At 46.5% G+C, this 12,199-nt stretch overlaps 1 protein-coding gene across 3 annotated transcripts in view; it reads left to right on the top strand.

Moving 5' to 3' along the window:
- The window catches only part of frmpd3 (FERM and PDZ domain containing 3), a 112,057-nt gene that overhangs the window by 37,859 nt on the left and 61,999 nt on the right, over positions 1 to 12,199 (top strand). For 2 of the 3 annotated variants that reach the window (XM_049027470.1, XM_049027471.1), the window contains one exon: positions 2,114 to 2,196. The exons of the other annotated variant lie outside the window; for it this stretch is intronic. The gene's annotated coding sequence lies outside the window, so the exon portion shown is untranslated. The remainder of the gene's footprint in view (positions 1 to 2,113; positions 2,197 to 12,199) is intronic. 3 annotated transcript variants of the gene reach the window in all.

Here is a 12,199-nt window from a genome sequence, read left to right as displayed (position 1 = left end):
CAAAGCCCCTCACAGTAACTGGACATATAGCCCACATTCTATTGTGTTTGGCTTTCTTTTAGTTAGTATTTAGCTTCACTTAGTCATTTTAAGCTAGTTTTTTTTTTGCTTTTGCATTTGAATTTCAACACATTCATCCATGGGTGACTCAGATACTATAATGAATCACTACTATTTTTTTCTTGTTGTTTTCTCATGATAACAAATAATATCAAGCGCCTTATTATTGGTGGGGGGGCAGTGGATCGCCAGCTGTGTGCCATCATTATGTCGATTAATTAGTTAGAGTTCCTTCAGCACAAATCACTTTCTGAAAAGTAAGCTAACTTAATGACACAGATTTTCGTTAATGGAATAGCCAGTGCTGTTTAGTCTGCTAATTATGCTGATCCATGCTGCCAATATGTCTAGCCAGGTCGGCCATCTTTACATGTCATAAAATAGTAGCAAAACTAACAATGGGGATAAAAGTTGAAAAATTACTGTTATTGAAAAAAACAGCATTGAAATAACTTTTCGTGAAAAAATGATAGTGAAAAACATGTGAAAAAGTTATATCTAAAATATATGGCCTTTCTGGACTTCCAAATATTCAAGTCTAAAGATAAATAAGTCATGTGTTGTTGTGTGCTAACCCTAACCCTGATCCTGAGTTTTGTGTCAAGGTCACATGGGTCACATGGTATATGGCTAAGCTTACCATTATTATTTTTTGTGCTTCGTCTCTTGTGTGGTGTGTACTTTATCTCCTACCAGTCCCTGTCCACCTCATTCCCTTTCATGTGAATCTGTCTGCAAAGTTGACTTGATGGATCCTCATATGTCTTCAGGCAAAAATCCTGCCCCCGATAATTACGACGGTCCATGTCCAGTGAAGCACACAGAAATGTGCGTATGTCTAACATAAAACTGTGAGCAAATAAAAACCACTGTTGTGGAGCTGCTGTTTTAACAAGCAGAATCGATACGCCTGGGCCAGGTCGGCTCTGCCTTAGGTTCCCTATGAAAGTAGCAGGATGATACATGCTGATGGTTCACTCGAGATTCCCAGGGCTGCATTTATCACTGTCTCTCTCATTGCAACAATTTATAGTTTTTTTTTTCCTCTGAGGAATAAAAATAAAAAATAAAATAAAAAAAATATATATATATACGTGCAGTCTGACCCCTTGTTTTACCCATGTTATGCTGCTAATGTTGTACTCCTATTTATAATTACCATTTTACTTTAAACACACCTGCCATCCAAACATAACCTTAGGGATTTGTGGGAATGGAGAGAGATATTGTCAGACTGGGGTAGGGGGGGGGTCGATGGATGAGTGTCGGTAACTGTTACAAACTCGTACAATTATTTTGGAAAACACAATATAGAGGAATTCGAGTGTGAAGACTGGGGGTGTGTTTTGCGAAAGTCCTCTCAAAGCCGCAAGAATAGAATGCGCAAAATTTGTCTGCTGTATTTGGAAGTGTATTAAGCAGGGGAACAGGGAAAGTCTTACAGTGAAATGAAACCGTACCCACCAGACTTTGACTGACAGAAATGTCTTGCTACGAAATACTCCCATTCTCCAATCCCATTCATTATTTTCTAGGACTTTCTACGACATTATGACCAGTATCAGTGCAGAACGCAAACTGATTGCAGCAACTGTGAAATTTTATTTCAAACATTATTTTTGTACCCTGCTCTGTTTTGCATCTTTTTCTCTTGGAATTAAACATTGGCTTTTTTTGTCCAGCGATGATACCCATATTCGATGAACTTTGTGATTTGGCGTTGTAATACTGCTTGGCTGTGTGATACAACGCTTTTTGGGTTTGTAATTCGATTTGGCTGATTGATACAAAGTTTTCAGCCCTGCATCAGTAACCATTAACTAATCCAGGGATGGCAATGGCTAATAATGACAGACGAGAAATCTGCTACTAGTGACATTTTCAATTTGCCAAAGGGCTTCTGGTCCAAAAGCCGGCAAAAGCTCTTCAGCGGGAACCCAGCCGTAGTGGCTGGTGTAAATCAATTTCCTTGCATGACCTTTGACAAAAACGACATTTAATACCGCATGGTTCTTATCAGATATAAAACAGTGTTTCGTGTTTGTCCCCACAGCGGCCTGATCCCCACTGTCTACAAGCTTGTCTGTTCCCTGATACCAAGAGTTCAGTTGCACTTTTAGGAACTTCAGTGAAACTGTAAGTACTGCATTCTGGAAAACTGTCACCAGTCATCACAACACGCATTTCCATTATTCTGTTCTATGTGTTTTAAATGTAGGGGAGACTTTTTTTCTTAGGAATTAGTGGTCATTTCTTTTTTTTGTATGTAGCTTGTATAGTTATAAACGTGTATAGAAAATTCTGCAACTCAACAGGGAATATTACATTCCACATTCAGCAGTCTCGTTGAAAACCTTCCGCTTCTGCATGCATTAAGCCGGGCTATTTACTGCTCTCGCTCTTCCCATCTTCAGCAACTCATTTATCAAGAGTGATGAATAGCATGTGTCGACATAAACACACCACCTTCATAAACGTGTCCCTTTCCTCTCCCTTTGGCACCGAGGGAGATAGACATCCACCGCCCCCCCCCCCCATTCCCATCCCCTTTCCCACCCCAGGCTCCGCCCTCCATCTCCAACTTCAGATTGGCCTGTATACTGAGCCATAATGGACCATGTACAGGGCTCTGGGCCATTTTCAGAGTTAGGTGAAAGATTTTAACATTATTGATTTTCTCAGCGCAGTGACCGATTTGTTAAGATCAGAAGGCAGAAGATGATACTCGTGCCCTGGAGTGATAGCCTGGCTCTGAGGTTGTGAGCTTTACAGAAGAACAACCAGGATTAGCACAGATTTTCATTCACTTACAGATGTACTCTGTGCCTGTGTAGAGTACCTTCTGAAGCCTTTCCTGTTGCCAAACAAAATAAGAACTTGCATATTAAATGTGATAGCTGGAATTACTGGTCATTGATGAGTGAAATATCTAAGCAGATGGCAGGCATGATTTTTTTTTATCATATGCTTTATTAGCTTGTTCATGTATTACAATTAATTTTTTTTATCAACAAGAAAAGGTTTATTGTGTGTCTAAGTTTTTTTATTTTTTTTATTTCATAGCTTATAGTTAAACTCAAAAGCTCTCATTATTCACCTGTGATCAGCAGTCCCACTAAAACTAATTTATACCATTCCACCAAGTGAGGGAGTTTGAAGTGGTCAGCTGATCTTGGGACATTGCTGCACAAGCAAATCTCATGCTTTATGAGGCGGGTGTGAGTTGCTGGTCGCCAGCAGTTGCACCTGCATTGCATCTTCTCTGTTGGGGCGCTTAGCGGTATAAATTCTATTTGCGTTTTCTGTGGCAAATGTTGATCACCTCGGAGTTCAAATGTTCTTTGTGTCCTTAACATCCAGAATGAGACCTTATTAGCAATTTACAGCAATCTTATGTGCAATTGATCTCTGGAATGTTACATTCCTTTATTGACACCTTTAGCCTTTGTTCAGTCTTCCTAATGTAGACTGGCGATCATCGCATATGGTGCTGGGCTGTGTGTTTATTAGCCAGGCAGCATATGGTGTTTGTCAGCAGGAAAGTATCTTTATTGCTTGATTATTCAGCCTTTGCTTTAATTTGAAATTCACCTTAATTAAAAAATCAACATCCATGAGGTGCAGTTTATATGCTTAGCTCCAGAATAAACCATTTCTGGAGCTATGTTGGTCTTTCTAAGCTCATCATCTCCTTTCTTCAAATGCCTCCACTATATAGACCAGGGGTGTCAAACTCCAGTCCTGGCGGGCTAGAGCCCTGTGTAGCTTAGTTCTTTCCCTGTTCCACCACAAATGATTCAGACTCAAGAGCTGTGATGTGATTAGCAGAAGGAGTTGAATCAGGTGTGTTAAACGAGGGTAAGCCAAAAAATGTGCAGGGCTCCGGCCCCCAGGACTGGAGTTTGACACCTGTGACATAGACAGTCTGAGCAAGATGGGGTATGTGGAAAAAGGGCATTCCGAAGTACCTGTACTTATGCTAATGGAAAATAAAGCATCATTTTATTTGTTTTATGTTCTGAGGTCGATCCCCGTGCATTTTTTCCCTCCACATGCATAAATGACTCCCGCCAAACTCAACGTCACTGCCCCTTGCTGCTTGGCGTACTGAAGTCCATTAATCAGAGACAGAGCAGAACAGGATAATTCATATGTACATACAGTGAAGAAGCAGGCATCAGTATTGTAAGCACTCTGGAGTTGGCCTCTCAGGCAGCTTAGGATCAGTCCCTGACCCGAGAGGCATATCACTGCAACCAGGAGCCAAATGTCGAGTGGGAGGGGTAATATAAAATAGGTGAGGAAATGTGGGAGGGGTTTATAACTGTTATCATCTGAGGCCCTAACCCCAACCCTAACCCTCACTATGAAGCCCTCCTAGCCTCTGATGATAAGCCCCTCCCACTTGACATTGCCCCTCCCACTCGACATTGCCCCTCCCACTCGACGCTTGGTTCCCGGCTGCAGTGATATATACTTGCCTGTGTTGCCATCCTCCGTAAAGCAGATTCAGTGCAATTCTGGTTAATTAAGCACGAACTTGAGGTTCTGTTACGGTCGAGACGTTCCTTTTCTGAGTTTCAATTTAATTTAACTCCATTTACTGTAAGTATGTCTGGTGGGGGCATGGAGGGAGGGGTGTCATTAGGGATAATGGGCTGGAGTTCACCTCGAGGCTGATTCTCTGGGTTCAGCAGAGCATAGCAAAGGCCTGTCCGGATTCTACAGGTGCTCCTGGGATGTCGCAGCGCCAGTAGAGTTGGCTCCCGCCACACTCGGGATACAGAGCATTGATGTTCAGCTGTTGTTCTCACAGCTCGTGTTGATAATCGGTGTTTTACCCTTTCATCAAGGCAAGATTAGTCTTCTTAAGGACTATTTTATAACTTTTAGAATAGTCCAGCATCAATACAAGTCTGGGATGGTTGGATAATGGCACATTTGGTTTCAGTTCCAGTGCACGTAATGTCACACTGCCCACCCCCCCCTGCCCCAAAAAAACAACTGACTTTCCCCTGCATATCTCGACCAAGAGGACTGTCTGCTATAACACAACACAGGCACCCAGTGGATTGTTATGCACTGAATAACTGCACAATGCATTGCATCAACTAAAAAGGAAGCAGATATGTTTACAATGCTGCTAATTTTGTAATCACAAACAACACTGTTATGCTGATAAATGAAATATATGATTGCTAGGGTTGGGGGGAAAACACGATACTTCAAGGTGACCATTTTAAAATCTCCGTGAGAGTTTAAAAAAAATAATTGATTTCTAAGCAGGTGGGGGTCACTGAAATTATGTTGTTCGCATTTGACACTGCTAATATATTTGCCTTGTTGCACACAGCCTGGTTCTGTTAAGGGACTCACATGTTCGACTTTGGCATGGTGCAATCAAGTATAAGTAAGCATGTGCCGAGACTTTTCCTGCACCATCTCAGTGTAAAGCCACAGCTAACCGCAAATGCGTGAAATGCAAACTTTCATGGAATATCTCTACACCTCTTCCCCGAACACTAAGAACAATTGCTAACAAACTGAACTATTTACTCCTCCTTGAGGGTTCACCTGACCCCCTGTCTTGCATTCTCATTGGCTGTACCTCCTCGCCGCATTCATTGCCGGTCGCAACATTGTTCACACTACAGGAGTTGCCGACAGGTTTAGCCTGCAAGACATCTGACCTGTGTCTGCGGTGGATCGGTGATTCTGTCCAGTCGTATCTTTAAACTAGTAGCAAGTAGCAATCCGGCACCAATTTACCAGCATCGATCGAACACCAGTTTGCCTCCGATCTGGGGCTTTTGATGGGTTTCGCCAAAAACTTTCAGCAAGTGGATCTTTCATGTAGTGTGTACTTAGCATTAGTTTTTTTTAGGCCAGTCTGAATTTCCTTGCAAAAGCACACCCCCGGATGATGTAGTCTAAAACGAGTGTGCTAGTTGGATGTGTTTCCAGAAAAATATCCCAGTTCAGTGTATTAGTTTTATCTACTAAACTACTCTCTCTGTGCAGTATTGACATAATTTATTGGGAAGCCAAGATGTTCCCAAACTACTGATTTAAGAGATGTGGGAGATTCTTTGAGCTCCAGAGCACTAGCTGTAACCAACTCCAAGCCACAATTAGCAAGTTTTCCATTGGCTAGTTTTTTGAAGAAACATCTATACTTAGGTTTCACCCGTGTCAAGAAATGTATTAATTCTAACTCTAAATCTAATCTAAAAATGCTGTAACCAAAAGGCACATTACGATAAGGTGAACCATACTTTTTTATTTTATATATGTAGCATTGTTTGGCTCTTGTTGTGCATGTACGATGACAATACAGATAATCTCTTGTCTTCCTAAAACTGGGATCAAAAGGGTCTAACACTCTGAGCTTAGTGGTAGTTGTGGTTACCTGGTGTTCAACAGACACTATGGTCAAGAAAAGAACCCTTCATCTCAAACTGAATGACAGGCTCTTGTTCTTACTACTGACTGCACATAAAATTGAATCAGAAATCACGTTTTCAGCTGTCGTTTATTTTCTTGTGATTTGCCCCCGAAAGAGTCTCTTACTAACTCACATTTTGTCCTTCTAAAAATGCCAAGGTCAGCGAGTAAGGCCCACAGACAAGCAGGCCTTCAAGTAGGGACATTTATAGTAATGGGAACTAGTATTGACATAATATGTGCTTTGTTCTCAAGATGAAGGATGATATCAAAGGCAAAGTAACCATAACGGAGCTTCCTTATGTCCTTAAATAACTAATGAGGCTTTCTTGCATAACACCATCAAATAACATTTGATCACTAACTGTGTTATGTGCAGTCAGGTATATACTGCTGTTGTTATTTTTGCTATTTCAATGCACACAAGTGTGTGTGTGTGTATGTGTGTATATCATATATAGTGGCTGGATAGTGTAGTGGTAAGATCGCCGGCTTTCACATGGGAGACCGGGGTTCAAATCCCGGTTGTGGCCTACCTCCAGTAGGGGTCCTTAGGCAAGACCTCCTCAAATATGAGAGACAAACATACGAATAGAGTCACGCCGGCTCAGACGCCTCACACATGGATCCTAGGTCTAACAAGGATTAACAAGGTCTGCGCCAGATGTTGAGGAACCAGGACAATCTGACGATAAGTGGGCTACTGGAACAAGAACAAGACATGCATGGACAAGAGATGAGAACAAGGGACTGTTGGAATGCTACTATACAAGTAACCCCAGTGAAAGAGGTTACATGAAGCGGATGTGGGACCTATGGATTCTTCGACACCCCACATCAAGACTAACACCAAAACAACTCAATGTTCCAACATCCGCAAGAAACAACTGCTATCACAACTAGAGATTGATGAGGTACAACACGAATGCTACGACAAGGGGGAGCCAGGACGACAGGTCAGGGGGGAGATATCATCATCATCCCCACATTCCGAGATTGGGTACCAAGCCCCAAGAACTACAAGCCCTAGTAGGCTGAATACAAGAGCAGCTTGTATTTTCCAGCTAAGCTGGAAACCTGGACCCTCCGACACTGATTACCAAGAATGCGTGAAGTACCCTCAGAAGGTCTACTAGAAGATGTGAATGCAGCACTACGGACAATCCCTACTACAACCATCACTGACACTAACCAGCTACACCAGATAGCCACAGCAACAGTGATCCTTGAGGTGCTTGGCTATAAGATGAACAACAGCCGCAAGGAGCAGGTTAGAGGCTAAAATCAAGGCAGCACGGAGGGAAGTTAGCCAGCTATCAGAATTACAGAAAGGTGTGATGAAAAAAGAGGTACCTAAGAAGTATAACAAGCTGTCCATAGCTGAGGCCTTAGAAACTGCCAAGCAAAGACTCACAGCCTTGGCTACCCGTCTGAAGAGGTACACCAGAGATATAGAAGGCAGGAGAATAAACCGGACCTTCTCCACTGAAGGTGTACCAAGGTGTACTCTCAGTGGCAGGGTAATAGCATGAAGATAGACCCACCAAGGCTGGAGACTGAGCAATACTGGAAGAGCATATGGGAGAAAGAGGCATCACATAACAACAATGCACAGTGGCTTGTGGAACTCTTGTGGAAGAGCAGACCACAGCAACCTCCCTGAACAAGCCCCAGTAACCATCACATTGGCAGACATCCAAGAAAGAGTCTCAAACATGAAGAACTGGACAGCACCAGGTCCTGACATGATCCACGCCTACTGGCTAAAGAAGTTAACTGCACTCCATGAGCGCCTGGCAGCACAGATGAACCAGCTGCTAATGGATGGGACCCACCCGGAATGGCTGACCAAAGGTAGGACAGTCCTGATACCGAAGGACCACCAGAAGGGACCGGTCCCATCCAACTACCGACCAATAACCTGCCTCTGCACAACATGGAAGCTCCTATCAGGCATCATAGCGGCTAAGATGAATAGGCACATGGATCAATACATGAGCGGGACCCAGAAAGGAATTGGTAGAGATACCAGAGGAGCAAAACACCAGCTACTGGTAGATAGAGCAGTCACTCAAGACTGTAAGACCAGACATACCAACCTGAGCACCGCCTGGATTGATTACAAGAAAGCCTATGACTCAATGCCTCACACATGGATCCTAGAATGCTTGAAACTGTACAAGATCAACAGGACTCTAAGAGCCTTCATCAGGAATTCAATGGGGCTGTGGAAAACAACTCTAGAGGCCAACTTCAAGCCAATAGCACAGGTTACCATTAAGTACGGGATTTACCAAGGAGATGCCCTGTCCCCGTTGCTGTTCTGCATAGGCCTTAACCCTCTCAGCCAGATCATCAACAAGACTGGCTACGGATACCGACTACGGAATGGGGCGAACATCAGCCACCTCCTCTACATGGATGACATCAAGCTGTATGCCAAGAGTGAACGAGACATCGATTCACTGATCCATACCACCAGGATCTACAGCAATGACATCGGAATGTCATTCGGGCTGGATAAGTGTAGTCGAATGGTAACAAAGAGGGGGAAAGTAGTCAGAACCGAGGGGATCGTACTGCCAGAGGGCAACATAGCAGACATTGAGGATAGCTACAAGTACCTTGGAATCCCGCAGGCAAACAGGAACCATGAAGAGGCCACAAGGAAAGCAGCAACAACCAAATACCTGCAACGAGTAAGGCAAGTCCTGAGAAGTCAGCTGAATGGGAGGAACAAGATCCGGGCAATCAATACCTACGCCCTACCAGTAATCAGATACCCCGCTGGCGTTATAAGCTGGCCAAAGGAGGAGATGGAAGCCACTGACATCAAGACAAGGAAGCTCCTCACAATGCATGGTGGGTTTCACCCCAAATCCAGCACACTGAGACTATACACTAAGCGGAAAGAAGGAGGCAGAGGACTAGTGAGCGTCAAAGCCACTATCCAGGATGAAACATCGAAGATCCATGATTACATCAGGAAGATGGCCCCGACTGATGACGTGCTCAGTGAATACCTCAGGCAACAGAAACCCAAGAAGGAAGAGGAGCAAGAACAGGAACCATCATGGAAAGATAAACCCCTGCACGGCATGTACCACCGGCAGATAGAGGAAGTGGCTGACATTGAAAAATCCTACCAGTGGCTGAACAAAGCTGGACTGAAAGACAGCACAGAGGCATTAATCATGGCAGCACAGGAACAAGCTCTAAGTACAAGATCAATAGAGGCTGGGGTCTACCACACCAGGCAGGACCCCAGGTGCAGGCTGTGCAAAGATGCCCCTGAGACGATCCAGCACATAACAGCAGGGTGCAAGATGCTAGCAGGCAAGGCGTACATGGAACGCCATAACCAAGTGGCTGGCATAGTGTACAGGAACATCTGCGGGGAGTATGGGCTGGAAGTCCCAGGGTCAAGATGGGAGACACCTCCAAAGGTGGCTGAGAATGATAAGGCTAAGATCCTGTGGGACTTCCAGATACAGACTGACAAACTGGTAATGGCTAACCAACCGGACATAGTAGTGGTGGACAAGCAGAGGAAGAAGGCCGTAGTGATAGACGTAGCAATCCCAAGCGATGGTAACATCAGGAAGAAGGAACATGAGAAGCTCGAGAAATACCAAGGGCTGAGAGAAGAGCTAGAAAAGATGTGGAAGGTGAAGGTAACAGTGGTCCCAGTGGTAATTGGAACACTCGGGGCAGTAACGCCCAAACTGGGAGAGTGGCTCCAACAGATTCCAGGAATGACATCTGAGATCTCTGTCCAGAAGAGCGCAATCCTAGGAACAGCTAAGATACTGCGCAGGACCCTCAAGCTCCCAGGCCTCTGGTAGAGGACCCGAGCTTGAAGGACAAAAGACCGCCCACAGGAGGGCGAGTGGGGATTTATATATATATATATATATTTATATATAGATGTATGTCAATATGTATGTGTACCAAATGTCCCCACGACGTGACGAATACCCTTTTTTTTACCTTATGGGGATCAGTTTCCTAGTCCCCATATGAGAAAACTCTATTCTATAAAACAATCCGTGACTGCAATGAAAAAAACAAAAAATGCAAAAAACTGTTCTATTTTGTTTGGTATCTTATGGTTATGGTTAGGGCTGGGTAGGGGTTAAGGTTGCCATAGTTAGCATTAGCATTTTTCCCATAGAAGTGAATATATATATATATATATATATATATATATATATATATATATATATATATTGTCACGGGACGCTGGAAGCCGGTAAGGCGAACAGGCAGGCGAGCAGTCAGGAAGCAGGCAGACAGGCGAATTACGGGGCAAACTGGGGTTTTAATAAGGGAATCGGGGGAACGGGTAGCAGGGAACATCTGACGTGACTAACATCAATGACAGACAACGGGTTAGTACAAAACAGGAACTTAAATACATGGAACAAGGCAGCAGGAAACAAGACACGACTGGGCACGATCAGGAAATCACACGTGGGTAATTAGGGGGCGTGGCACACACGAGGAGCGGACGGAGCGGGTGTCACAGAACCCCCCCCCAAAGGCGCGCTACACCGGGCGCGCCCAGGAAGGGGGCGACGGACGGGACGAGGGAGAACAGGACCTGAAAGACAAGAGCAAAAATCAATGGGGAACAGGGAACAAGACAGACAGGCAAAACTGACACAGAGGCAGGAGCCAGGACAGGACACTACACAAGACAGGAAAAGCCGACAGACAGACCAGGAAGGGAGGAACAGAGGGAACAGGCGGAACAAAAGGAGCGGGAGTGACGGGAGGGAACGACGGGAAACCAGGAACAGAGTGGGGCAGAACAAAGGCAGGAGGAGGAACAAGGACAGGCGGGACAGAGACAGGAAAGAAGGGAGAGAAGGAGGAGGAAGGAAGGGGAGCCTGAGGGAGCCCCAGCGGGCGACGGGAGGCAGCCGGAGGGGCCGCAGGCGGCCGGGAGGCCGGAGCCGGAGGGGACCTCGGAGGGGCCGAGGAGGCAGGGCGAGGGACCCGCGGAGGGGCCAGGGAGGAAGCAGGAGGGAGCACCGGGGAAGGGGACGAGGGAGCAGGAGGGGCCCACGGCGAAGGCCCGGAGGAGGGGGGAGCCGCAGCAGGCGGCGACGTCCGGTGGAGGGCCGGAGGTAGGGGCCCCGCAGGCAACCGAGGAGCCGCCGTCGGGGAGCCCGCAGGCGACCGACCAGGCACCGGAGGGGGGGAGCGAGGCAGGGTGACGAGGCATCGGAGGGGGACCCGTAGGCGACAGCCGACCCGGAGGGCCAGGACCTGCAGGCGCCAACCGAGCCAGAGCGCAGGCGAGGGAGGGCGAGCCAGGGGGCAGGGCGGGAGGGACCCCAGTCCGACGTCTGTGTCCCCTCCCTCTGCGGGACACAGACATACCGACCCCCGGTCGGGGTCGATGTCGCCGGGGTGAGGGTGAAGGAGTCACCGGAGCGGGGCCAGGGACAGGAGCGGGGCCAGGGACAGGAACCGGGTCAGCAGGCGGAGGGGGCGCCTCGGGAGCTGCTGCAGCGCGGTCAGGGGGCGCCTCGGGAGCTGCTGCAGCGCGGTCAGGGGGCGCCTCGGGAGCTGCTGCAGCGCGGTCAGGGGGCGCCTCGGGAGCTGCTGCAGCGCGGTCAGGAACAGGAGCTGGCTGCAGTGGGGGCGCCTGCCCGGGAGCTGCAGCAGATGGCTGCAGTGGGGGCAC

This window comes from Brienomyrus brachyistius, chromosome 10 (assembly GCF_023856365.1).
Source record: "Brienomyrus brachyistius isolate T26 chromosome 10, BBRACH_0.4, whole genome shotgun sequence".
Lineage (NCBI taxonomy): Eukaryota > Metazoa > Chordata > Actinopteri > Osteoglossiformes > Mormyridae > Brienomyrus > Brienomyrus brachyistius.
This window is presented reverse-complemented; position numbering and strand designations above follow the sequence as displayed.